At 44.3% G+C, this 25,564-nt stretch overlaps 1 protein-coding gene across 1 annotated transcript in view; it reads right to left on the reverse strand.

Annotated features, from left to right (window-relative positions):
• The window catches only part of CALN1 (calneuron 1), a 452,352-nt gene that overhangs the window by 335,789 nt on the left and 90,999 nt on the right, over positions 1–25,564 (reverse strand). The window lies entirely within an intron of this gene.

Below are 25,564 nucleotides of genomic sequence, written 5' to 3' on the forward strand. Positions count from 1 at the left end.
TGATGAAAGTGAAAGAGGAGAGTGAAAAAGCTGGCCTAAAGCTCAACATTCAGAAAACGAAGATCATGGCATCCGGTCCCATCACTTCATGGGAAATAGATGGGGAAAAAGTGGAAGCAGTGTCAGACTTTATTTTTTTGGGCTCCAAAACCACTGCAGATGGTGATTGCAGCCATGAAATTAAAAGACGCTTACTCCTTGGAAGAAAAGTTATGACCAACCTAGATAGCATATTCAAAAGCAGAGACATTACTTTGCCGACAAAGGTCCGTCTAGTCAAGGCTATGGTTTTTCCAGTAGTCATGTATGGATGTGAGAGTTGGACTGTGAAGAAGGCTGAGCGCCGAAGAATTGATGCATTTGAACTGTGGTGTTAGAGAAGACTCTTGAGAGTCCCTTGGACTGTAAGGAGATCCAACCAGTCCATTCTGAAGGAGATCAGCCCTGGGATTTCTTTGGAGGGAATGATGCTAAAGCTGAAATTCCAGTACTCTGGCCACCTCATGCGAAGAGTTGACTCATTGGAAAAGACTCTGATGTTGGGAGGGATTGGGGGCAGGAGGAGAAGGGGACAACAGAGGATGAGATGGCTGGATGGCATTACTGACTCGATGGACGTGAGTCTGAGTGAACTCCGGGAGTTGGTGATGGACAGGGAGGCCTGGCGTGCTGGGATTCAAAGGGTCGCAAAAAGTCAGACATGATTGAGCGACTGAACTGAACCGAATTGACAAAGCGGAGATCACTGCCTTTGTCAACTGTATCTAGCAATAACTTCTGTAACCTAGCACTTACATGGAAGAGAAAAAAAACTCATATTACAATTAATTAAATTACACCCAACCATTTTTGCCTCTTACCCCAACTCCCCATGGCTTTATCCTTGTCGTGGGCTAGGGCTTCTGCCAGAAGGGAAATCAATCAGGACAACAGTCGGCAGCAACATCACCTTTCCCCATCCCCAAACATCATCTGCAACATGTTCTCTCGGAGGAAGGTGCTTGAGTGAGGTGAGGCAGAGAAATCACTTCCCTCCAGAGGTGCTGGCAGGCTGATTATTTTCCCCACTCCCTCCAATTTGTTCAAGTTGTCCTGCATGCCCTGTGTCAGGCAACTGGGTCCAACTGTGGAAAGAACCATCATCACCCTAGCCATCCGTTACTAGGTGCTAGCGACGTGCCAGGCTTCACCCACAACACTACCTGGTGTACTGGAATGTGAGTCATCTTAAAGTTGAGTACACTGGGACTTCTCTGGTGGTTCAGTGGCTAAGACTCCACACGGATTTGATCCCTGGTCAGGGAGCTAAATCCCACATGCTGCAGGGTGGGATCAAAGACTCACCCAATGCAGTCAAATAAATAAACATGTTTTAAAAATAAATAAATAAAGGTGAGTATACTGAGAACCTGTCTGCCAATGCCAGAGATGTAAGAGACCTGGGTTCGATCCCTGGGTCAGGAAGATCCCCTGGAGGAGGGCATGGCAACCTACTCCAGTATTCTTACCTGGAGAATCCATCCTGTGGACAGAAAAGCCTGGTAGGCCATATAGTCCATGGGGTCACAAAGAGTCAAAGAAGACCAAAGGGACTGAGCACACACACAGGCACACACAAACCAAGATCAGAGAGTCAGAGTGACTTCCCCGATGCTAGTCAGCTAGAGGCAAAGCTGGGCTTCTCACCCAGGTATATGTGATTCCAAAGCCAGGTCTTTGCTGTGCTGGAGCCTCAGAGCATTCAAAAGCTCAATTCTTTTCTCCACAGGAAGCATGCACAAGTGTTCTGCTAGTCACTGTATCTACATTTGTTTTTCTCTTCCACCAGCAACAAACTGCCAAGAAATGTAGCTGCCCACAAAGTCTCCTGGTCTTTGGGACAATGCTTATATCATTATGCCTCCTCCACCTTTTTTAATTGAAAAAAAAAGTCACTATAAAACACACTCAAACATCAGATGTACCTAGACTCTATTTCTTTTCTCCACACAGGGTCCCTTCTCCCACCCCTAGAGCCACAGTTTCATGTTTTTGACAAAAGTCATTCCAGGTATCTTCTTGGGGGGGAGGTCTTCCTAAGCCCACTCATGTTGCGTCTTGGGGTGAATAAGCAAGTCCTTAGGCAGTGAGACCTCTGGACCATAGGAAGCTCTACCTCAAAAATGCCATCTCCCTCACTCTCTCCTTCTTTCCCTCAAATACACCTGAAGTTCCTATCTATGGCAGAGGATAGAAAGTATCATTTCAAACTTAAGAACTGAAAAAAAAAAAAAAAAAACTTAAAAACTGGCCTGAAAATGTTGACACCTTCGAGAGTCAAACTACTCCGGACTGACTCCGAGTATGAAGACTTGGCTCTGGGGGTAAGTAACCAACTGTGTCAGGGCTTCTCGGGTGGCGCTAGTGGTAAAGAACCTGCCTGCCAATGCAGGAAACTCAAGAGACAGGGGTTCAATCCCTGGGTCGGAAAGATCCCCCAGAGGAGGGCATGACAACCCACTCCAGTTGTTGTCCATGGGAGTCTCCAAGTAAAGAATATTGGAATGGGTTGCCACTTCCTCCTCCAGGGGGTCTTCCCAACCCAGAGATGGAACCCAGCTTCTCTTATGTCTCCTTCATTGGGAGGCCGGTTCTTTACCACTAGCGCCACCTGAGCCTCCTGCCTCCCACTTACAGGAACTCTTATGATTACACAAGCTCCCACTCAGATAATCCAGGGTAACAGTCTTATCTCAAGATCATAATGTAATCGCATTTTGCAATGGTACCCCACTCCAGTACTCTTGCCTGGAAAATCCCATGGACGGAGGAGCCTGGTGGGCTGCAGACCATGGGGTCGCTAAGAGTCGGACACAACTGAGCGACTTCACTTTCACTTTTCACTTTCATGCATTGGAGAAGGAAATGGCAACCCACTCCAGTGTTCTTGCCTGGAGAATCCCAGGGATGGGGGAGCCTGGTGGGCTGCCATCTATGGGGTCACAGAGTCGGACACGACTGAAGTGACTTAGCAGCTAGCATTATCGATGTAAAGTGACATATTCATAGGAACCAAGAATAAGGACATGGGCATACTTTGTGGTGGGGGAGGGGTGTGTTATTCAGCCTACCAGAAGACCTGATGAATTTCAATCTGAATTTTTTTTTCAAAAATATCATTTCAATCACATTTTGAGGATCAGAACAGTCCACAATAGATTACATTTCTGGTGCTGTGAGAGGCATTTTCCAAAGGGTATTTTAAATTTGATGGTATTCCAAGATACAAAAGAAAAGTAAAAATTAAAAAAATTTTAATCAAGAATTTGAAAGAAAAGCTAGGTAAAATAAAGAAAAATCACATAAGCAGTGGTAGATCACACATTCCTTCATTAAAAAAAAAATTGGAAAATCACATAGCTTATGCTAAAAAGCAACTAGAAATCCTATAGCTCCAAGTGACCTGATTAAACACAGGACATGCCGATTCATCATTCTACCCAGTGCCTTCTCCTGAGTGGGGACAGACTCAGGCCACCACTGCCTAGCTCAGTGTCGCTGCAGCCGAAACTCCAATGGACTCGCCAGGCCCGTGTTGCAAGCTGCGAACCACAGAGACACCATCTTCCTGTACAAAGCACCAGCCATAAGCCAGTGCACATCCCAGAAAGCCATCACCCTAAACGTGCAGAGAAGCCACTAGAGAGGCCACCTAACCACATCCACCCCTCTGTCAGGTCTAGAAGTCAAGAGCTTGACCAAAGTCACAGGCTTAATTACTGGAATAGGCAGAATCAGCCCAGGGAGTACACCTTTTCCCAGGTAGCCAGCAACACATCCACGGAATCTTCAACAATAAATAAACCTTCAGTGAACCTTGCTGGGGCCTGGGGAAGATCCTTCTTTAATTCAGCCTCTTCGCCACAATTTCCACAGTCCCCACTCCAAATCTTTCCTCTTCCCCTCCAACTCCATCATACTCTCTCTGACACTCCCTCCTCAGATTCAACTACAAAATTCTATCCAAAGGCAGATTTCTTTAATCCTCTCTACTGACTCCTCCCCTTTAAAAAACTGAGCTTATTGGAAAGAGAAAGACAAATACCATATGATATCACTTATATGAGGAATCTAAACTAGGACACAGATGAACCTATCTATGAAACAGAAACAGACTCACAGATATAGAGAACAGGCTCATGGTTGCCAAGGGGGAGGGGAAGCAGGGAAGAGACAGCAATCTGGGATTAACAGATGCATACCGCATATATAGAGAATGGATAAACCACAAAGTCCTACTGTATAGTGCAGGGAACTATATTTATATCCTGTTACAAACAATAATGGAAAAGAATGTGAAAAAGAATAGATAGGTAATTGAATCACTTTGCCATATAGCAGAAATTTACACAACACTGTAAACAACTATATTTCAATAAACTATTTTTAAATGAGCTTATCCTCTGAATTAGAATTATGAGAGGCGCGTTGGAGAAGGAAATGGCAACCCACTCCAGTGTTCTTGCCTGGAGAATCTCGGGGATGGGGCAGCCTCGTGGGCTGCCATCTCTGGGGTTGCACAGAGTTGGAGATGACTGAAGCGACTTAGCAGCAGCAGCAGCAAACCACCATTAAAGGTTAACACTGGGGGGGATGGGAGTCAGACAGCCTAAGTCTTTGACCTGGCTTGTCCTCACAAGCTGTGTGACCCTGAAGCAGTGACTTAACCTCTCTGTGCCTCAGTGGCCTTACTGGGAAATGAGAATCCTAACAGCAAGGGCCTGGCAGAGCAGATGTGAGAACTGAATGAGAGGGGTGCAGGATGCACAGTGGGCTCCAGAGCCTCTGCTCTCAATCACTCAACACACTGGATTCACAACTTGGGCTTTTATTTCTCCAGTAGGTATTAGCTCTACATAACTGATGCATTGGTTCTCATAACTTTCCTGTGTGAGGCAAGATTAATTCTGAGATACTGCCCATTTTACTGAGAGACAAACTGAGACTCAAGAAGCCTCTGTGCTATCTGTCTTGCCCAGTGCACTGCAGAGTCTCGCTAGGAGGCTTTTCTCATTAGGTTTCCTTAGCCTGAAAATGGACAGTTGCACAGCTGTCTTCTCTACAAATCTCTGGGTTTGCGGGAAGGGGGGTTGTTTGGGTTTTTTTTTTGTTTGTTTGTTTAGCATTTCCCCAGGACTGGATCAAATCTGGGAAGAATGTAAAGAACACGATTGTGCGAGTGGAGTGGATTTGTCTCCGCCTGGCAATTTGTTAGGGCCATGAAGGTACGACGTGATGTGTGAGCACCCTGCCCTGGATCTACTGTCTGCTCTCCCCACTCACCAGCCTCCCAAGCGACTTGTAACCATGCCGAGCACACACACACTGCGCCGCTTTCTCTATGAAGACAAATGTGTTTTGCCGTGAGTAGGCAATGCTTCTGAGCCAAAAAACATGTTATAATAAAAAACTATCATCAGAGGCTTGGAGGAAAACATGATCCCTCTACAGTTTTGTGTGTGTGTGTGTGTGTGTGTGTGTGTGTGTACACAGTTGTGTGTGTGTGTGTACAGTTGTGTCTGTGTGTGTGTGTGTCTGTGCATGCCTGCACATGGAGGGGACAGTCTATTTCTGAGAGCACAGTGGTGACAGGGCCACAAGTCAACCTGAAGCCATTAGCACCTAGCTTAATGTCTTATCTCCCTTAAATAAGCATTCTTTAAATACAGAATATACTGAACAGATGGATAAGTTTTAAGATGTAACAACCCGTGGGGACATTATTACTGTTGTATTCAATGGCAGGCTTTATTACCTCTATGCTCCAAGAAAGACATTCCATCTTGAAAAGTTCTCGCCTTAATCATTGGCAAATGAGCCCTGGTCACATCCAGATGATGTGGAAATGCACCGTAGGCCCTTTACCCCTGGGTATTATCCACATCTCAGGACCCCTACCTGGTTCTCCTGCAGTAGAACCAGTGTACGGCTGAGGGTCAAAGAAACGGAAGGAGGAAATGTGAGCTGGATAAGTGAGGGGATTGAGGCTTTGGATGTGATGGTGACAAAGTATGACGGAGAAATAGCCTACTGTGTGTGTGAAATAAATATGAGTATAAATGCGGATTCCTCTGCCCTACTTGCCCAGTACAATTACATCAGCAAAATGTTGTTGGATTGTAATTCCACATAACTGTGATGGCATGTAAGGGATGGAAGGGTTACTGTGGTCTGGGGAGTTCCAGGTGTTCTATGGAGAAGGTTCAGGGTCAAGCCCAGAAAGTACCCCTGAGCCCTTCATACTCACACACACACCTGAAAAAGATGTAAAGATGACACCAAATTTCATATTCACAGATGAGACTTAGTTTTGTTCATTCACTTTGAAACATCCTTCACCCTTCCTAATTTACTTCAATTCTCTTTGGAAGAACTGGCTGGGGAGAAGAAAAAGAAAAGAAATTTAGGCTTTCTCTCATCTTATTCCTTCCCCATAGCCTGCCAAGCAAGGATACTAACAGCCCCTGTAGAGCATGCTGCCACGCCCACCATGTTACATGCTCTTCCCAACAAGGTGGGAACTATATGACCCCATCTGATAGATGAGGACATGGAGATGTGTTTTCAAAACTTGCCAAAGGGCACAGAGATAATAAATGACAGGTTGAAGGTTTGAATCAAGTTCAAGCGAATCCCAGAATCCCTGGAATTCGCCACTGCAGGCAAGAGGTTGAGTTCTCTTTTTTGGGGGGTGGGGGGTGTGCTGCATGGCATGCGGGATCTTAGTTCTCCAGCCAGGGATTGAACCTATGCCCCTGCAGTAGAAGCACAGAGTCTTAACCACTGTACTGCCAAGGAAGTCCCAAGAAGTCAAGCTCTTTACCCTTGGCCTGAGAGTGGCCTAGGGCAGTTCTCATTTTAGGTGAGTGACAATTGGAGTAACACAGTCTATATGTAGGTCTATTTAGTGGAGAAAACTAGAGAGTATTTCTACGGTACCCTGAAAAAGAGATTTCTGTGGCCAGGAGCCAGTGTGTGAACTTCTTTTAAAATCTAAGACAGCTAGTGGGTTTTAGGCAAGTTTCTCACTTGAAGAGTTTGAAAAAGAGGGCATTATCAATCAATCAATAAAGCAAATTAATTGAGCACAAATAGGTGACCTATTTTTTTAACCCAAAGAGTACCTCCTCCTGATATGGGATTTTGGCTTTTGAGAATATGAAAGATGCCATATCCTTCACTGGAGAAGGCAACGGCACCCCACTGCAGTACTCTTGCCTGGAAAATCCCAGAGAGGAGCCTGGTGGGCTGCAGTCCATGGGGTTGCTAAGAGTCGGACACAAGTGAGTGACTTCACTTTCACTTTTCACTTTCATGCACTGGAGAAGGAAATAGCTACCCACTCGAGTGTTCTTGCCTGGAGAATCCCAGGGACGGGGGAGCCTGGTGGGCTGCCGTCTACAGGGTCGCACAGAGTCGGACACGACTGAAGCGACTTAGCAGCAGCAGTAGCAGCATATCCTTCATAGTCCTACAAGACTAACCATGACATATAAAGCACGATTCAAGACATGAAGGAGCTTAACTGGAGATGTGGTCCCTCCCAAACACCCAGTCACTAGTGACCGCCTGTGGTCTGAGGAATGAATGGCTTTTGGGCCTTGGGTACTTGTCTTTGGCTCTCTTTCCTTCAATCCATCACTTCAAAATAATGAAGATTCCAAAATCTTTATCTTAAAGCTAATGAGTGCCAGAATTTAATATTGAAGGGCCCGTTGACTGTCTCCAGTGGGATGATCTTCCGTTCTTATCAGCTTCTTCCAATTCTGTTCAAACTCCCATGTCCCTGTTCTGTGACTGGCATCACTGCACCTAGTTACCTCATTAGTTAACCATACACCTGACTCTTCTTGTCCTCACCTGCTTCACACTCACACATCAAGGCCTACAATGTGGAGACAGGACAGGATGGGAGCTAGTGCACAGTGGGGGCTTTGGCATTGTTACTGTTGTTTAGTTGCTAAGTCATGTCTGACTCTTTGCAACCCCATGGACTGTAACCTACCAGGCTCCTCTGTCCATGGGATTCTCTGGGCAAGAATACTGGAGTGGGTTGCCATTTTCTTCTTCAGGTGATCTTCCCCATCCAGGGATTGAACCCACATTTCCTGCATTGCCAGGTGGAATCTTTACCACTGAGCCACCTGGGAAGCATAGGCTTTGGCATTAGAGGAGGTTAAATACAGATCCTAGTCCACTGACTATTATTTGTGTGACCCTGGGCAAGTAACTTCATCACTTTCACACCAATCTCCCTCATCTATATAATGAGGACAGTGATGTCTGCAAGAGGTATTACAAACATTAAACTGGATAAAATAAACCCTGCTGTGAGTGTGTGCTAAGTCACTTCAGTCGTGTCCAGCTTTCTGTGACCCTTTGGACTGTAGCCCACCAGCTTCCTCTGTCCATGGGATTCTCCAGGTAAGATTTACTGAAGTGGGTTTCTATGCCCTTTTCCAGGGGATCTTCCTGACCCAGGGATCAAACCCACATATATCATGTCTCCTGTACTGGCAGCCGGGTTCTTTACCATGAACGCCACCTGGGAAGCCCAAACACTGCCAAGTGTCTGTATTTTTAACATCCCAAGCCCACTTCTCTCTGATTCGCTGTCATTTGCTAAGCTTAACCCCTCACCACTTCTCTCCCCTGACTATGAGAGGCTGGTGATGCTCCAGCCTCTAGAGCCACAACCCTCATACCCCTTCTCCACATCTCAAGTGCAGTCTTCATAAAGAACCTCCCCAGCATGCATGGATGCACCTTGTCCAGTCTCCCAAAGGAAAGCAAAGCAAAACCTTTATGGAGTAATGGATATAAAATGTCCAGTTCAAGAGGTGTAGATAAGCAACTTGTGTTACCCTTTGTTGAATCCCTTTAAGAAAATGACAAGGGACTTCCCTGGTGGTCCAGTCATTAAGAAACCGCCTTGCAATGCAGGGGATACGGGTCAGGGCACTAAGATCCACGTGGCAACTAAGCCCATGTACCACAACTACTGCAGCCCTCGAGCGCTAGAGCCTGTGCTCCACCACAGGAGAAGCCACTGCAAGAAGCCCGCCTACTGCGACTGGAGTAGCCACTGACTACGGCATCTAGAGAAAGCCCATGAACGGCAACAAAGACTCAGGACAGCCAAAACTAAAATGGAAAAAAAATACCTCATTAAATAAAAAAAGAATATGACAAAAGATATAGAGCTTCTCCCCAGGAAAAAAGCACTAAGGATAAACACACAAAATAGTCAGAAGCTATAGGAGAGTCGGACACCACTGAAGAGACTGAGCAGCAGCAGCAGCATAGGAGACAGACCCCAGCTTTAAAAACCCTGACTTAGAACAGTCTTCAGCCTGGCTTTTGGTAATTTCATTGTTCATCCTAACCTGTCCTCCAGGTAGATTAACCTCAGTCACTGAGGCTTCAAAATCTGAAACAGCACATTTCTTCATGTCCATATTCAGGGTCCCCCAAATCCAGCAAGAAAATCTAGCAAGCAGCTGAAGACACGTTTCCCAGAAATCGATGGCACCTTGGAAGGGGTCTTAAAGAAAGTAGCATCAAATTATGATCAATCACGCACTCAAAACTCAGAAGTTTTTGCAGCCTCAGTAGGTGCGACTAAAAAACTGCACTTGCAGGTCTGGGAAGAAGCACCAGGGAAGGGCAGGCAACACTCACCTCTCAGGTGTGTCCCCGTGACTCCCCTTTCCCCAGCGCTCCCCACCTGAGCACCAGATGGCAGAGAGACTATGCTCTGTAAACCTCCTACAAGATGCTTAGGGGCATCAGACCAAGAACCGTAGAATCCATCCTTCCTGTAACGCTTCTAGACAGAGATATTAAATTGCTGCCCAGATGGTTGAGGTGAGCTATGTATCCTGAGGCTCGTTTTACTGGATAACAGCAGAGTAATAACCAGCAAAGCCAACTGGCACCAGCCTAAGAACCAGCCCTATGCCTGAGCATGAAAACGGTAGCGCGTTCCTCAAGCCAGCATGACTTAGGTCCTGGGGCCATTTGTTTTAGCAGCTTTACAGGGAGGGAAAAAAAACTACACTTTTTTTTCACTATCACCATAAAATTTTAGTGTTACAAACAAACCATTAATACTGAAGTTGACATTTCTAGTCTGGGAGAAACATTAAAACAAAAATAGCCTTGAATTTTAATCAGATGAGGTTAGGGGAAACTTAGGAGAATGAGAAAAAGCCAGCAAAGGAAACTCAACAGGAAATGGACAGAAAGTTACACCCAGCAAAACCAATGGCTAGACGCCTCCATTTCCAGAAACTATCACTACTCCAACGGAGAGGAAGGAATGGAAGACTTCTTTTCAACGTGTTGAATTCAAAGAGCTGACAATGTCCCCTCCCAAGAAGGAATGGGTTCTGGTTATCTGGCCATGACTTCAGCCTTCCTGTCTCCCATTACCATCTCTCCTCCAACCCAAGGAATAAGTCTTGTGAGAGATTTTTAAAACGGAAATCTATGAGCATGTTCATTCCTGATCCTTGGAAGCGACAATGAGGAGTTGGAAGGCCTGAATTGTCAGCCACTCTCAAAATTTTCCCATGTCTAATTCTATTTCTCAGGACAACCTAAGGTTTGAAAGCTGGTGTCACTAGCTCAAACTCTTAACCTTTATTCCAGTGAGGACAGGGCCTTTGAAAGGTAAAGTGCTGAGGTTAAAGCCAGAGGAGTAGGAAAGAAATCTTTATGGGCTTAAACACTGAGAATTGTGATGGGGTGTCCAGATTCTTCCACACTGAAAGGTCTTTCCAATCAGGGGCATTCACCTCCTTAAGTGAGCCTGTCTTGACAGGACGACTGCATAGGATACTAGTTAGTGTTTTATTCTCTCCTCCAAGGAGCCAGTCTGCCCCAAGGTGGAAGTAATAATCCTGTCTGGATGTGTCTTGTCATTCTTGTAATGACCATCACCATCATTATTATCATAACAGCAATAATAGCAATAATTACTATTATTGATACTATTGAGTCGTGAAGTCACTCAGTCGTGTCCGACTCTTTGTGACCCCATGGACTGTAGCCCACCAGGCTCCTCCATCCATTGAATTTTCTAGGCAAGAGTACTGGAGTAGATTGCCATTTCCTTCTCCAGGGGATCTTCCCAACCCAGGGATTGAACCTGGGTCTCCTGCATTGTGGACAGACGCTTTACAGTCTGAACCACCAGGGAACTGATACTATTACTGTTACTATTTGTTGGGTACTTACTACATACTAAATACAATAGTAACTCACTCTGCATATATTATCTCATAGTATCCCTTTAAACTACATATTGTTATCCACACTGTACAGGCGAGAACATCTTACCTGGTGGCTCAGACAGGAAAGAGTCTGTGTGCAATGAGGGAGACCCAGGTTCAATCCCTGGGTCAGGAAGATCCCCTGGAGCAGGAAATGGCAACCCACTCCAGTATTCTTGCCTGGAGAATCCCATGGATGGAGGAGTCTGGCAGGCTATAGTCCATGGGGTTGCAAAGAGTCAGACACAACTGAGCAACTGACACATACAGCGAGAAAAGCAAAACTCATGGAGTGTTGAAGTAGATCATTTGACTCTAAATGCCATGTATAATCAACCATATTTCACCACCAGATATATCATCCCAATTCTACTCTCACTATAGAATGAATCAGTTCAGTTCAGTCACTCAGTCGTGTCCGACTCCTTGTGATCCCATGGACTGCAGCACGCCAGGCCTCCCTGTCCATCACCAAATCCTGGAGTTTACTCAAATCATGTCCATTGAGTTGGTGATGCCATCCAACCATCTCATCCTCTGTTGTCCCCTTCTCCTCCCGCCTTCAATCTTTCCCAGCATCAGAGTCTTTTCCAATGAGTCAGTTCTTTGCATCAGGTGGCCAAAGTATTGGAGTTTCAGCTTCAACATCAGTCCTTCTAATGAATATTCAGGATTGATTTCCTTTAGGATGGACTGGTTGGATCTCCTTGCAGTCCAAGGGATTCTCAAGAGTATTCTCCAACACCACAGTTCAAAAGCATCAATTCTTCAGCAGTCAGCTTTCTTTATAGTCCAGCTCTCACATCCATATACGACTACTGCTGCTCCTGCTGCTGAAAAAACCATATCCTTGACTAGATGGACCTTTGTTGGCAAAGTAATGTCTCTGCTTTTTAATATGCTATTTAGGTTGATCATAATTCTCCTTCCAAGAAGTAAGCATCTTTTAATTTCATAGAATGATTAATCAGGAGCAACTAGCTCACTTTGGGACAAATTTCATGGCATTCATTTATTTAGCAAGTATTTCTGGGGAACTTCCCCAGTGGTCTAGTGGTCAAGACTGCAATTCCGCTGCAAGGGGCATGGGTTTGATTTCTGCTTTGGGAACTAAAGCAAAAATGGATCCCATATGCCCCATGGTGCCACCAAAAAAGAAAGAGAGAGAGAAATCTAAATTTTTAAAAACAAATATTTCCAAGAACTCACTGTTTGTCTAAACATTCAGTACATTTGCTCACAGGGATGAACAGGGTATATCTGGGCCCTGACATCATAATGAAACACACCCAGCAAAAGTTAACGTTTTCCTGGAGGCATTTTGGGTCTCTGCCATCCAGCCTTCCCTGTTGGTTCCACTCTTTCTGCCCTGCTAAACCTCTTCCTTTCACATTTCAACAAATGAACTTGAAATACAGTCTATATATGTTAGGAAAGGAAAAATTCCCATGCTTTGAGACTGTAGATCCATTATCTCTAATCTTATTCAATAATACTTCCTCCTTAAAAATAGTAAGCAGAAGATTCTTCAAAGTAGCATTATGTGTAAGACACTAATTTTAAAATGAGAAAATAGGTTTAGAGGTTGGATTAATTATCTGTGGTCATATGGTTGCTGATTTGGTGGGTGTAGGTTTGGCTGTGAGTGAGAAAAACAAATCAGAAGCCAATTTCTGTCTGTTCCACTATCCTCAGGCACCCAGGGTCATTCCAGCTTACCACTCTGCCACCTTTGTCTTCATGGTGCCAAGTGATGACATTCTCACTCCAATAATAAGAAGGAGGAAAGGATATAGAAAGGGCAAAGTGCAGAAAGTTGCCCAATGTCACTTCAGCTTAGGTGTCATTGGCCAGAACTTACTAATATGGCCATACCCAGTTCTTAAGGGGAGAAGACAATGGCAACCCACACCACTACTCTTGCCTGGAAAATCCCATGGATGGAGGAGCCTGGTGGGCTGCAGTCCATGGGGTCGCTAGGAGTCGGACACGACTGAGCGACTTCACTTTCACTTTTCACTTTTCACTTTCCTGCATTGGAGAAGGAAATGGCAACCCACTCCAGTGTTCTTGCCTGGAGAATCCCAGGGACGGGGGAGCCTGGTGGGCTTCCATCTATGGGGTCACACAGAGTCAGACACGACTGAAGCGACTTAGCAGCAGCAGCAGCAGTTCTTAAGCAGACTGGGAAATGTAGTCTGTATTTGAGCACACATTTGTCCAGCTAAAATTTCTTCTACTGAAGAACAAATGATATTGGGGAAGAGCTAACCCACTCTACTGTAGCTGCTAAGTAGGAAAATTCAGACAGTCCACATCTGGGGGACTGCTGAGACCCTACTCCATCAGGTAGGCTTTAATTCTATTTTTGTAGCAAAGATTGTTGGTCCTCTCTTCCTCACTGCATGAAGAAATTGCTAAGTACAACTTTGGAACACTCTATAACATTTCATTAGCTTTCAATTCAATAGCTAGAAACCATCTCCAAGCTAATGTGTATGTGTTTTGGTGGTTTTAAAATATACCTCTTATGCTTTGATAATCATCTCTTCAAAAATAAAGCTTAATTCCACTTACCTTAAGTGGGGGCTCTATTTAGTGACTCAGTTTTAGCAAATATATGGGGCAGAAGTGACAATATGTGACATCTGAGGCAAGATCATGAAAGGATCATTCATTTTAGGAACAGTCAGATCCCATGTCATGAAGTCACTCAAGCAGTCCTATGGGGAGGCCCTCATGGAAGGTCCTGAGACCTCCAGTCAACAGCCTTGGAAGTGGGTTTGGATGGATTTCCCAGTCACAGTCAAACCTTCACATGACTGCAGTCCCAGCAAGTGTCTTGACTACAACCTTTTGAAAGACATGGGGCCAGACCAGCCATCTGTGCCACTCCTGAATTCCTGATCCACAGAAACTGTGAGATAAAAATATTTGTTGTTCTAAACCAGCAACTTTAGGAGTACTTTGTCACACAGCAATAAAGGTCTTCCCAGTGGCTCAGCGGTAAAGAATTTGCCTGCAATGCAGGAGATGCAGGTTCAATCCCTGGATTGGGAAGATCCCCAGGAAAAGCAAATGGTAACCCACCACAGTATTCTTGCCTGGAGAATCCCATGGACAAAGAAGCGTGACGGGCTACAGTCCAGGGGGTCACAAAAGTCAGACTTGACTTAGTGACTAAACCAGCACCACCACCACCACAACACAGGTCTCAATGCCAATTCAGTGCTTTTCCGACTTGAGAATTAGAGAAAGTAGAAAAGACCACCTTGGTAGACAAAATCTGCATTTCAAATGGCTGTGTCCTAGCTCATGACCTGCTTTTAAATGTTCTGTAGATGTGTTTGGATAGGATGCTCTGGATACTGCTGTGAGGAGGAAAAACCAGTAAGTCATTCCTGCTAGAACATATTGCTAATATCACATCCCAGGAAACAGCTGAACCTGCTGTTGGCCAATTACCACCAAGAGAAACAGCTCAGTAACAATGAAGCCAACATCGGAATGATGAGTTTTGGCAAACTCTCTTCAGTATCCAGATGGATAATGCTGAATAATTCTACTCAACAGGTTAACTTATTCAATTATCTGGGGGAGCACTGTGGAACTTAATTACCTTAGCAGATCTATTAGGATGCATTTCTGTTCAAAGTAGAAGCTTCCATGGAAGAATATCAAGGGTATTTTATGACAGAGATGAATTCTTAGATCTTGTTACACAAATATCCCAAGTCAAAGGTCATGCTTCACAATGCAGGTCCTTGAACTTTTATACCAAGATATCACCTCTGCCTACTATCTCAAGCAGGGGGAGAAGGAAATCAGAGAAACATGTCCCAACATGGGTACTTGGCATCATCTGGTGGAAAGACTTTTTAAACTACCATCTGCCCTCCTCTCTCTGCATCTGGAGTCTAAGATTAGCACCTAGTCCTTCACTGAGAATCACCATCATCAAAAGTCACCATTACTAGGGAAAACAGGTTTCAAAAAACCTTCAGAAATTAGAGGTTGAGAAAAAGTTGAAACCTACCAACACCATTGACATAACAATACAAAGTGCTTGTACGTTGGGTGTTTTTATTATGGACTTCCCTGGTGGCTCAGGTGGTAAAGAATCTGCCTGCAATGCAGGAGATCTGGGTTTGATCCCTGGGTTGGGAAGATCCCCTGGAGAAGGGAAAGGCAACCCACTCCAGTATTCTGGCCTGGAGAATTCCATGGACTATACAGTCCATGGGGTTGCAAAGAGTCAGACACAACTGAGTGGCTGTCACTTTCACTTTCAAGGAGCTCTTATTTAAAATATAGATGAGAAGATGATTCTTCCAATAGGATCCTTGAAGGCTGTTGGAATAAGGTATGTTACCTCTTTGCCCCAATCAATTGGAAGTTTGGAGCTAAATTTAATGCTTACAGTAAATGTATTAGTGTTAGGGGCTGTCATGTTTTTTTCTTCCTCTTGGTATGTGAATTTTTATTTCCTATTTCTCTTCTGACAGCCTTTGCAGTTCATGTTTTTTATTTTATCATATGATGTCTCTATCATTTGGGAGGCATGCAGCATATAAATTACCAATGAAGAAAATGAAAGCGGCAGGGATAGTACTCAGGTTTTTTTCTTGGCCACAGCTATCAAAAAGCACTTTCAGAACCAGGTGCAAGGAACTCCAAGAAGACTTAGGCAAATGTCCCTTTAAGGAGTGGGCCCTCAGAAGCAGCTAGCATCAGAGAAATCCCTCCTTGGCACTGCTAACAAAGCTCCACAACTCTCCACAAAAGACTTACCCTCTCAAGGCTCCAAGGCAAGTCAAGCCTCCAGGAGAAAGTAGCCAGGTAGATAAAAGGCCCAGGTTGTAAGGCTAATTCCCAGCTCAAAAGCACAGCTGTCTATCTGGCACTCCCACTCCAGTTGGATGATGTGGCTCATTGTGTAGGTTTTATCGCCTCCTCTGGAGGGGAGAACTTTGAGCCATCAGCCTTCTCAGATAAGAGTTGAGAGCTTCTCTTCTTATGACAGTAATGTTTCTGCCTTCTTAAAACCCCACTTGAAAAGCCTGGAGAGGGAAGGATCTCAAAAAAGGCAAGTAGGGTGTGCCTCTGGGATTTCTAAATCAACCATCAAAAGTAGAGGAGGAAAAAAAGGGGGGTGTGAGGAGTCTTCTTTACAAGAAAATATATGATGGACCAGACAAACGAGGGTGGAAAGGGGCTCTTCAGAGCTCACAGCACAGAAGGTAGACCCCTTCCAACGTGAACTCAAGCCCACCACCAGCCTTTTCCTGGACTGCAGTGCACCTCTGCTCTTCATGAGAAATACACTGGGCTCACACAGAGCTTTAAAAATATCTCTCCACCCACTGAAAGTCTGATTAATCAGCCAAGTTCTCACCCAGGTGTCACAGCGGTGGCAGTGATATATATGATAGTGACATGAGGGTGCAGGGAAGGCACAAAGGGTCTTACTTAGCAGGCAGGAGGATTCAGAGCATAGAACTTGAAAAGCATGAGCTCTGAAGCCAGGTGGCAGTCTGCATCCCAGTTTCAACACGTGCAAGTTATGCGACCTTGGAGAAGGTTATTATTGAACATATCCCTTTTCTACCTCTGCAAGAATGAGGTTCATAATAGCACCTGTATCACAGAATTACTGAGAGTTAAATGGATTAAATCATCTCCTGCATGTTGAACAGTTCCTGGCACATAGTAAGCACTCAGTAAACTCCAGTTGTAATGATAGGATGAGGATAACAATGGACAATGTTGAATGTTACAAGACGATTAGGTAGTTCCCAGGTGCATAGAACATTCTAGAAAGGAGCAACTAAAATAAAGGCAGAGAAGCGAGAGAGATTGTGAGGCAGCAGGAAGCCATCTGGAAGGCAAGGTGGGAGTGAAGCGACAAAAAGGAAGGGTCCAGGCCACATAGGGCTTCATACACTTTGTCACAGTGATGCGCTATAGCTAACACAGCTGTAGGCTGCAGAGAGCCATTTCGGAATTATCAGCAGAAGTGAAACATTAAAGGGTAAAATGCTAGAATGGTTGAAAATTACTTTTAACTGGTTCAGGTTAAAAAAAAAATACTGATAATAAGCTTTTACTGTGACAAAATAACCAGTATGAGACTAACCCTCCCACTGGCGTAGAAGCATAAACCTGAACAAAATAGATAAAGCAACTGTTTTCAGGTCATAAACAACAAGCAGCACAAGACTGCAACTGCAGGGTGAGAGGAAATTCATATGGGGAGCCCCACGTCCTCCCCGGCTCACTGCCCGGGGACAACTTCCCAACCATAGTTCTTATGTTGGGGTAGCAGAAGGGGCTAGAATTTGTAGGGTTAGGCCACAGAGAGAAGAAAACTCGTCAGAGAGGGGGCCTCAGAAGCTTGTGTGTGGGTTCCCTACGAGTGACTGCCTAAAGGCTGGGCAGCCCAGTGCAAGCTGAGATTAAACCAGACTTACCAGGAAGCAGCCACTATGAGATTGAAAATGGAAGACAGATATGAAAATTTAAGCATCTGTAGGGGATGTCTGAAAAATCTCATTAATACCCCAGGCATCCAGACACTAGAAAGACCACAACTTAAGGGTAAAACATTCTGAAGGTCTCCATAAGATCCACCTAAACCTAAAACCAAGCCCTGACAAGATCCACAAGGAAGACAAGAGTTTGGAAGCTGAGCCCCTGTCAAGGGAGCCAGCCACCTTGGGATTTCCAGAGATCTACCCTAACATAAAAACAAAAAAAATCAAACCAACAGAAATGTAAAGAGGTCGGTTAGTAATTGAGCTACCTATTAGAACCAAAAAATCAGCCCTCTTCAAAGAAAGCTAACAGAACACAGTTGTTATAACATAGCACTTACAAAGTTTAGCATATAGTCAAATATTAACAGGCACACAAAGAAACAAGAAAGCTTGATCATAATCTAAAAGAGACAACAGAAATCAACCCTCACGTGGCCTAGAGCCTAGATGATAGATTTAGCACTAAAGACTTTTAAGAGCTATTATAAATTTAAGAAAATATGTCCAAAGAATTAAAGAAAATATTGTTCAAATGAGTAAACAGAGTATCTCAGCAAAGAAATGGAAACTATACAAAAGAATCAAATTAAAATTCTAGAGCTGAAAAAAACTGTGTGTGTGTGTGTGTGTGTGTGTGTGTGTGTGTTGAGAGAAATGGAAAGAAAGCAAATGCTGCAATGTTAGCAATTGACAAAGGCTACACAGCTGTTCACTGTACTTTCCAGAATCTCTATAGATTAAAAAATTGTTAGAAATGATTAAAGAAATATTAAAGATGTTGTTTTATGTATATCTCTTTGTGTGTGTTTTTGTGGGACAAGAAGGGAAATGTGATAACTTAATCAAGTATGTATTTGAGATGCTCTCTTCCAGTGAAATGGAACTGAACTGATACAGGGCTGGTATCCTGGATTAGGCACAAGATCGCCTCTTGGTAACTGCAATTGTCTAGGAGGTGGGGGACCTGACCCAAGAAAACAGCAATATGGCTGGAGAAGAAGAAAGTTGATCTGCAAGGCTTTGCCAATGCTATGTGTAGAGTAAGACAAAAGGGAAGGTGGGGGTCCAGGATGATCCCCAAATTATCATCATGGCTTACTGGGTATAGTAGGATATAATTTTCTGGGAAAAAATCCAGAGGAGGGACAATGTAAGAGGAAAAAAAGAAAATCTGTTCATCTTTGGACGTTGGAATTTAAGGCACTGTATATAGGGCTGTAAGTAGCAGGTCTAAAACTCAGGAGGGAGGCATGGATCGAATATATCCATCTTGAGGTGACTGGTACACAGCTGCTCCTAGGGATGACGACAAAAACCAATCCCAGGAGACAGCCGTGCATCAGGAGTGGGCAGAAGATGAGGGAAACGACAAAGAAGTAGAATAGAGGGAGGAGGAGAGCCAGCTGGCAGCAAGCATGCAAGACAGTAACAAACCAAAACCCAGGGTGTGAGCAGTGTTGCCAGATGCCGCAGAGAGTCCGGGATAAACGCTGAGTGTCCACTGCATTAGGTAAACAGGAGGCCACTGAGGAAACTGGGCTGGGCTGATGCAGCGGGTCTAGCGGAGTCCAAATGGAGGCAGCCAACTACTCAAGTGGTACTTCATGTTACCAAGTGGGATTGATACATCCGCTCTAAAATTCAAATTAAATACTCTCCAAAAAGGTACGATAATGTATGCACATCCCCAGAAACATTTATTGTGAGATGTACACACATGTTAGAGGCTGAGGAGACATTTTCACTCGTTGCCACACTAACTAAACTGGTGTAACGTAATTTCCACCCACCACAGAGGCACGTACAGAAGGCACTGGCTCATCACCATTCTCTGCCCTGCTAGGGACCCAGAGGCTACACGGACCAGCAAATCAAGCAATCGATTTCTATTTCACAGCATGTGTTCTCCACAGTGATCTGCTCCTCAACCCAAACCCACCTCAGCAACCTCTTTCTTTTTTAAATTTTTATTTTATATTGTAGCACAGTTGACTTAACAATGCTGTGTTAATTTCAGGTGGACAGCAAAGGGATTCCATGATGCATACACTTGTATCTATTCCTTTTCAAATTCTGCTCCCATTTAGGTTACTGTAGGATACTGAAGAGCTCCCCAGGCTATGCAGTAGGTCCTTGTTGGTTATCTGTGTAGTAGCACCTCTTTTCTAGGCTCCTTTGGGGAACACACTCTCTAAGGGTAACAGGAGCCATGGGTGAGTGTGTCTCATCCCCCATTATTTGTGGAGGGTTGATGAGAACCCAGATGCACCAGAATGTTGAATACTAGCTCAGGAACAGGAAAGAGACCAAAAGCAGGGAAGAACAGAGGAAGTAATAGAATGCTGTGGCATAAGAGAGCCAGCTTCGTAGGAGGGGCCGTCGAGAACCCAGCTCCGCTCAGCAGCCATGGGCTAGAGGAATGTCTTCTAGAAACTGGACTCTCTAGTTGGGGCTGAAAAGGGGGACGCCACCCCAGGTCTGGAATAAAGTGAAGACAGAATGAAGAAGGCTAAAGGCTCTTTATAAGCCTTGTTTGCCGACAGATCCTGGGTCTTCCAAACACTTCCATTGCTGAGTCACAAAACTGAACAGAAAAAGCAAAAGGGATCATACAAAACCATCTTCGAATGGAAAACAAAGGTGGCATCAGCTGGGGGACTTGAAGAAAAACAGATTTTTATTATAAGAAGATCTCTCTATATAATTTATGACAAGAAACAGAAGAGCGTTGGATAAACTGTGTACAAGTTTAACCAATAAGACAAAGAGTTGGGAGAGAATAAAACAATATGACTCCAGTAAAAGGCGAAGAAGTCGCCGTGAGAAGAGCACAGCCTAAGACTACAGCAGCAACATCAGCGACTACAGCCTAAGAGCACACACTGGAAACAAACTGAATACCTGCCAAGATAGAATGGACAAAAAAACAGCACAGGGTAGATAAACAAACTGAGGTTTTTACCTATCGAGAAACACCATATATCGATGAAAATGAATGAACTTCATCTACTCTCAAAAACATGGTTGGGTCTCACAAGTATAATGGTGAAGAAAAGAGGCTGGACAGAAAACCATAAATATAATGTGACCCCCTCGAGATGAAGGTAAAACACGAACACAGTGATAGGTGACTGAGGAAGAGATAATAGGAAAAACTTCAAAGGTACTTCAGGGTGCTGGTAACACCTTATTCCTTAACCTGGGGGTTGTTGCATGAGTGTTCATATTTGATAATAATTGAACTGTACTCTCAAACTTTTCTGTATCATACTTTGACCAAAATGTTTAAGGATAGCTACTGAAATAAAATTAAGCTACAGTGAAACTGAAACTTTCAACCATAATGAAAATAAGTTCTAAAGGCAATAGTAAAAATTGTTTTAAATGACTGCAAACAACTAAATCCATGAAGTGGCAGACAGACTCAAGAATGAACAGAGAAGTGCAAAAAAAAAAAAAGAGAAAAATGATGTGAAGAGACCCGTTTTGTGCAAAATGTCAAATGAAGATCTAGCGTTCGAATGGGAGGCACTCCTGAAGAATAGAAAAAAAAACAAAACAGAAATAACAACCATTCAAGATGTGAGAGCAAACTAACCTAGGCGAGAAGGAAGGCCCTAGCATTAATCCAAGAAGCTGACACTGTTACTGGCAAGAATAACGTGAAACACCCACACTTGGACATTTCACAGTGGTCACGGGGAACCATGAGGAGAGCATTTCCAACATCACAGCTGCAACAGAAGCGGAGGCTCAACTACATCCTAACAACCCCAAACTGAAAGCAACCCCAAAATACACCCTGAATGGAACAGATACAGAAACTGAGATATATTTATATACAATGGAACACCATACTGTCATGAAAATGAGTAAAGTTCAGAAAGAAGCAAGTTTAGCTTAAGACAGCCTCACAAGATTATTCAATAAATAGCACTGAGAAAACTGCTTTTAAAATATAATTCATGTGTCTGATAAAATTCCACATGACACTCTAAAAACACAAGATACTACTAATAAATTCTGTATGTACATAAACTCTCTGGGTAGACTGTAAACTCCTTGGACCAGGCAACAAATATTATACTTCTTTGTATATTCCTCCACCTAGAAAACATCTGGGTAAACATTCCTGTAATGAATGAGTGACTAGGAATGAATAGATGAGTGAACACAAATGAATGAATAAATGAACGTTAAGATCTCAACCAGATCATCACTGCTGAGTTTGTTGGGTGATTTCCAACTCCAGTCTGACCAACTTGATGCAGCTTTGCATTATTCTGTCCTGAACTTTGTTTATTGAGAAGAAATAGAAACTTCTCAGAGTGAATGGCAGAGGGAGGTAGCTTGCATGGCAAATGGCCCTGTTCTGAGAGGGTAACCTCTCATGGGCTGGGTGCCTTTGCTCCTTACACTGAAGGAGAGGGACACTCCATCCCCAGTGATAGTCACTGACCAGGTGAGGGAACCTGCCCTTGGTGATCCATAAGCCCGAGGCTGTAGCTATGGCGGGGTGGGGATGGTACCCAACTAGCATCTGTGCCCAACGTGGCTGGACCACAGAGGATGCTTCAGTAGCCCCCAGTGGCCAACACATCAACCCCTGTGCAATGCCCTGTGTCCTGCAGGGATACACGAATGACTCCCAAACAGTAGGATGTTAGGGCTCGGCTGACACAAGGCAGTCCCAAGAGAACAGCAAACAGACACCGTCTCAGAAATGGCAGTTTCCCTAAAAACCAACCTGCAGTCCTCTGAACTGATGCAAGCCAACGTAGAGCACCTGCTCTACACGCAGAACACATCTCCACAGCCCTGCCACAGCCCCAAGATGCTTGTAACAAAGCGTGAGCAGTCATAACTCAGGGTTCACCTTGGCAAAAATAAATAAATAAGTAGAAGGAATCTTCCATCAGAAAATAAATGGCCTTTCTCCAGGCTCAGAGTATGGATTACCCTCCTAAAGGACAAATACAGTATTTTCCCCAGCTGACATCACACCATAAAGTCCAGCTTTACTCAACTAGGGACCCCTGACCCCTACCCCCTTGACATATATCCAGAGAAAACTGTAATTCAAAAAGATACGTGGCACTCCAGTGTTCACTGCAGCATTATTTCCAATAGCCAAGACATGGAAATCAGCTAATGAACAGCAGCAGATGAATGGATAAAGAAGATGTGGTACGTATACAATGGAGTATGTTAGTCATAAAAAAAGAAGGAATAATCCCACTTGAAGCAACATGGATGCTAAGCGAAGTAAGCCAAAGACAAGTATCATATGATATCACCTACATGTGAAATAAAACCGTGATACCAATGAACTTATATATAAAACAGAGACAGACCACAGACATAGAAAACCGACTATGGTTACCAAAAGGGAAAGGTAGGGGAGGGGTAAATTAAGAGTTTGAGATTAACACACATACACACTACAAATGGCAACCCACTCCAGTATTCTCGCCTGGGAAATCCCACAGACAGAGGAGCCTGGTGGGCTACAGTCCATGGGGGTCACAAAAGTCAGGCACGATTTGAGAGACTAAACAACAATATATAAAACAGACAACAAGGACCTACTCTATAGCACAGGGAACTATAGTTGATATTTCATAAGAACTTATAAGGAAAAGAATATTTAAAAAGAGATACATATGTATGTATAACTGAATCACTTTACTGTATACCTGAAACTAACACAACATTGTAAATCAACTATACTTTAAAAAGAGAGAGAGAGAGAGAGTTGCTTGGAACACATAGACTTTTGGCCCAGGTCTCATGGCTTCAGCTCCATGGGGCTAAATACACAGGAGGCTCTTGGTCCCTCCTGCAAACTGGTGACTGAAACTGGGGGAACCTGCTCGAACAAACACCAGCATCCCGGCCCCCGAATCAATGCACCACTGCCCAGCTCACCACTGGAGCAGACCCCTGCTCAGGACACAAGGAAGACTGGGCCTCACCTCACCCGCCAAACACCCGCAGCTCAGCCTCAGTCTTCTCTGTGGCCATCAGGATGGGCTCATTTTGGAGGCAGTCAGGGCTCTGTTTTTTGCTTCCAAGCCCTTGTCTGAATATCCTCTAGCCAAGTAAAGGCCAGGAGATATGCAGGCACAGCTTTCCTCTCTGGCGCTCAGTCTTTCTGGACCACGGTGAGCAGCTGCTGGGCCTGAGGAGCCTGGCTCTGGCTACATCACTCCCCTTCCTCTGACCCCCTCCGGCCTCTCCCCCAAACCCAGCCCACTGGGCCCTGAGCTTCACTGCTTCATCATGGAAATAAGCAAGCCTCTATAGGGAGGCCTGGGAGATATCACGAGTTCAGTTTCAGGCCATTGCAATAAAGCTTATATTAATATCACGATGAAGGAAGTCAGTGAATCACTTAGTTTCCCTGTGCATGTAAAAGCGATGTTTATGGACTTCTCTGGCAGTCCAGTGGTTAAGACTCCACGCTCCCACTGCAGGAGGCATGGGGTCAATCTCTGGCTGGGGAACTCAGATCTCACAGGCTACATGGAGCGGCCAAATAAATAAAATAAAATATCCTTTTTTAAAAAGTTGTGTTTACACTACATTGTATAGTCTATTAAGTGTGCAATAGCATTATGTCCAGTGTACGTACCTTAATTAAAAAGCATTTTAGCAATAAAAAAAGTTAACCAGCATCTGACAATGTAGGGTTGCCACAAACCTTTGTTTAAAAAAACACAAAAACACTGCAGTATCTGAGAAGTGCAATAAGGCAAAGTGTAATAAAACGTGGTATGACTGTCAAGAAGTAAGCAAACAACATGGGCGAGAGCAAGAAAGCTATCCATGTCCCTGTCTTTACTTGTTGCATCTCCTGCTGATCAACTGTGAAGCAAGTTCGGCTTCCCTGGCCCAGAACTGAAACTCCCCACCTTTCCCTTGGAAGAAACGTGCTAAGAGAAAGCACACTGGTTCAGACTATTACACTTAAAAGCAAAGATACGAGCCATCTGAGGTAATTTTAACTTCCCTATTTTAGAAAGTAAATTTCAACTTCTTGTTTTAAAACAGTGTGTTACCAGGAACACAGCATTCCAAAACAAGACGGGAAACCGATCTGGCTTGGCTTCAGCAGATGTAGTACCTAGGCAAACATCTGGCTGAATTAATCTAATTCTCTATCCTAAAAAAAAAGAATTCTTTCTTCCTCATTTTACTTTTTTAATTAAGGAGTTGATTCCCCCAGGCTACAGAGGGGGCACTGTCCCAGGATGAATTCAGTCACCATGTTCTCTGGTTCGTTCCCAACCCTAAGGCAGGGTTATACTGTTACAGAGGCAATCAAAATAATTGCTGGCTATTTCCACCTGGACACAGATTTCAAATGATTCTGATCTGGACAGGATTCAAAGCACCATTCAAAGGCCTCAAGTCAAGAGACGGCCATAACAGAGCTACAATCTCCGCCACAGCTGGGCCCCATCGTGGACAAGAGGGAAACAGAACCACACTATTGGTGATCAAGATTCCATCAACTGGAAAATAACATGTGGAGAGCTGAAGGCTATCTCCCCAGTTGGTATCCAAAGGAACCAAAACATTCACCATAGATTTTTCAGGCCACCAGGTCCATCTCACACAAAGGGGTCGTCTGGGCGAAAGTGATCTCTGAACTCTTTCCTGCCGCATCATGGTTAGACCTGGCCACAACTGATGGCCAGGGTCTTAGAT

Source organism: Capricornis sumatraensis, chromosome 3 (assembly GCF_032405125.1).
Source record: "Capricornis sumatraensis isolate serow.1 chromosome 3, serow.2, whole genome shotgun sequence".
Classification (NCBI taxonomy): domain Eukaryota; kingdom Metazoa; phylum Chordata; class Mammalia; order Artiodactyla; family Bovidae; genus Capricornis; species Capricornis sumatraensis.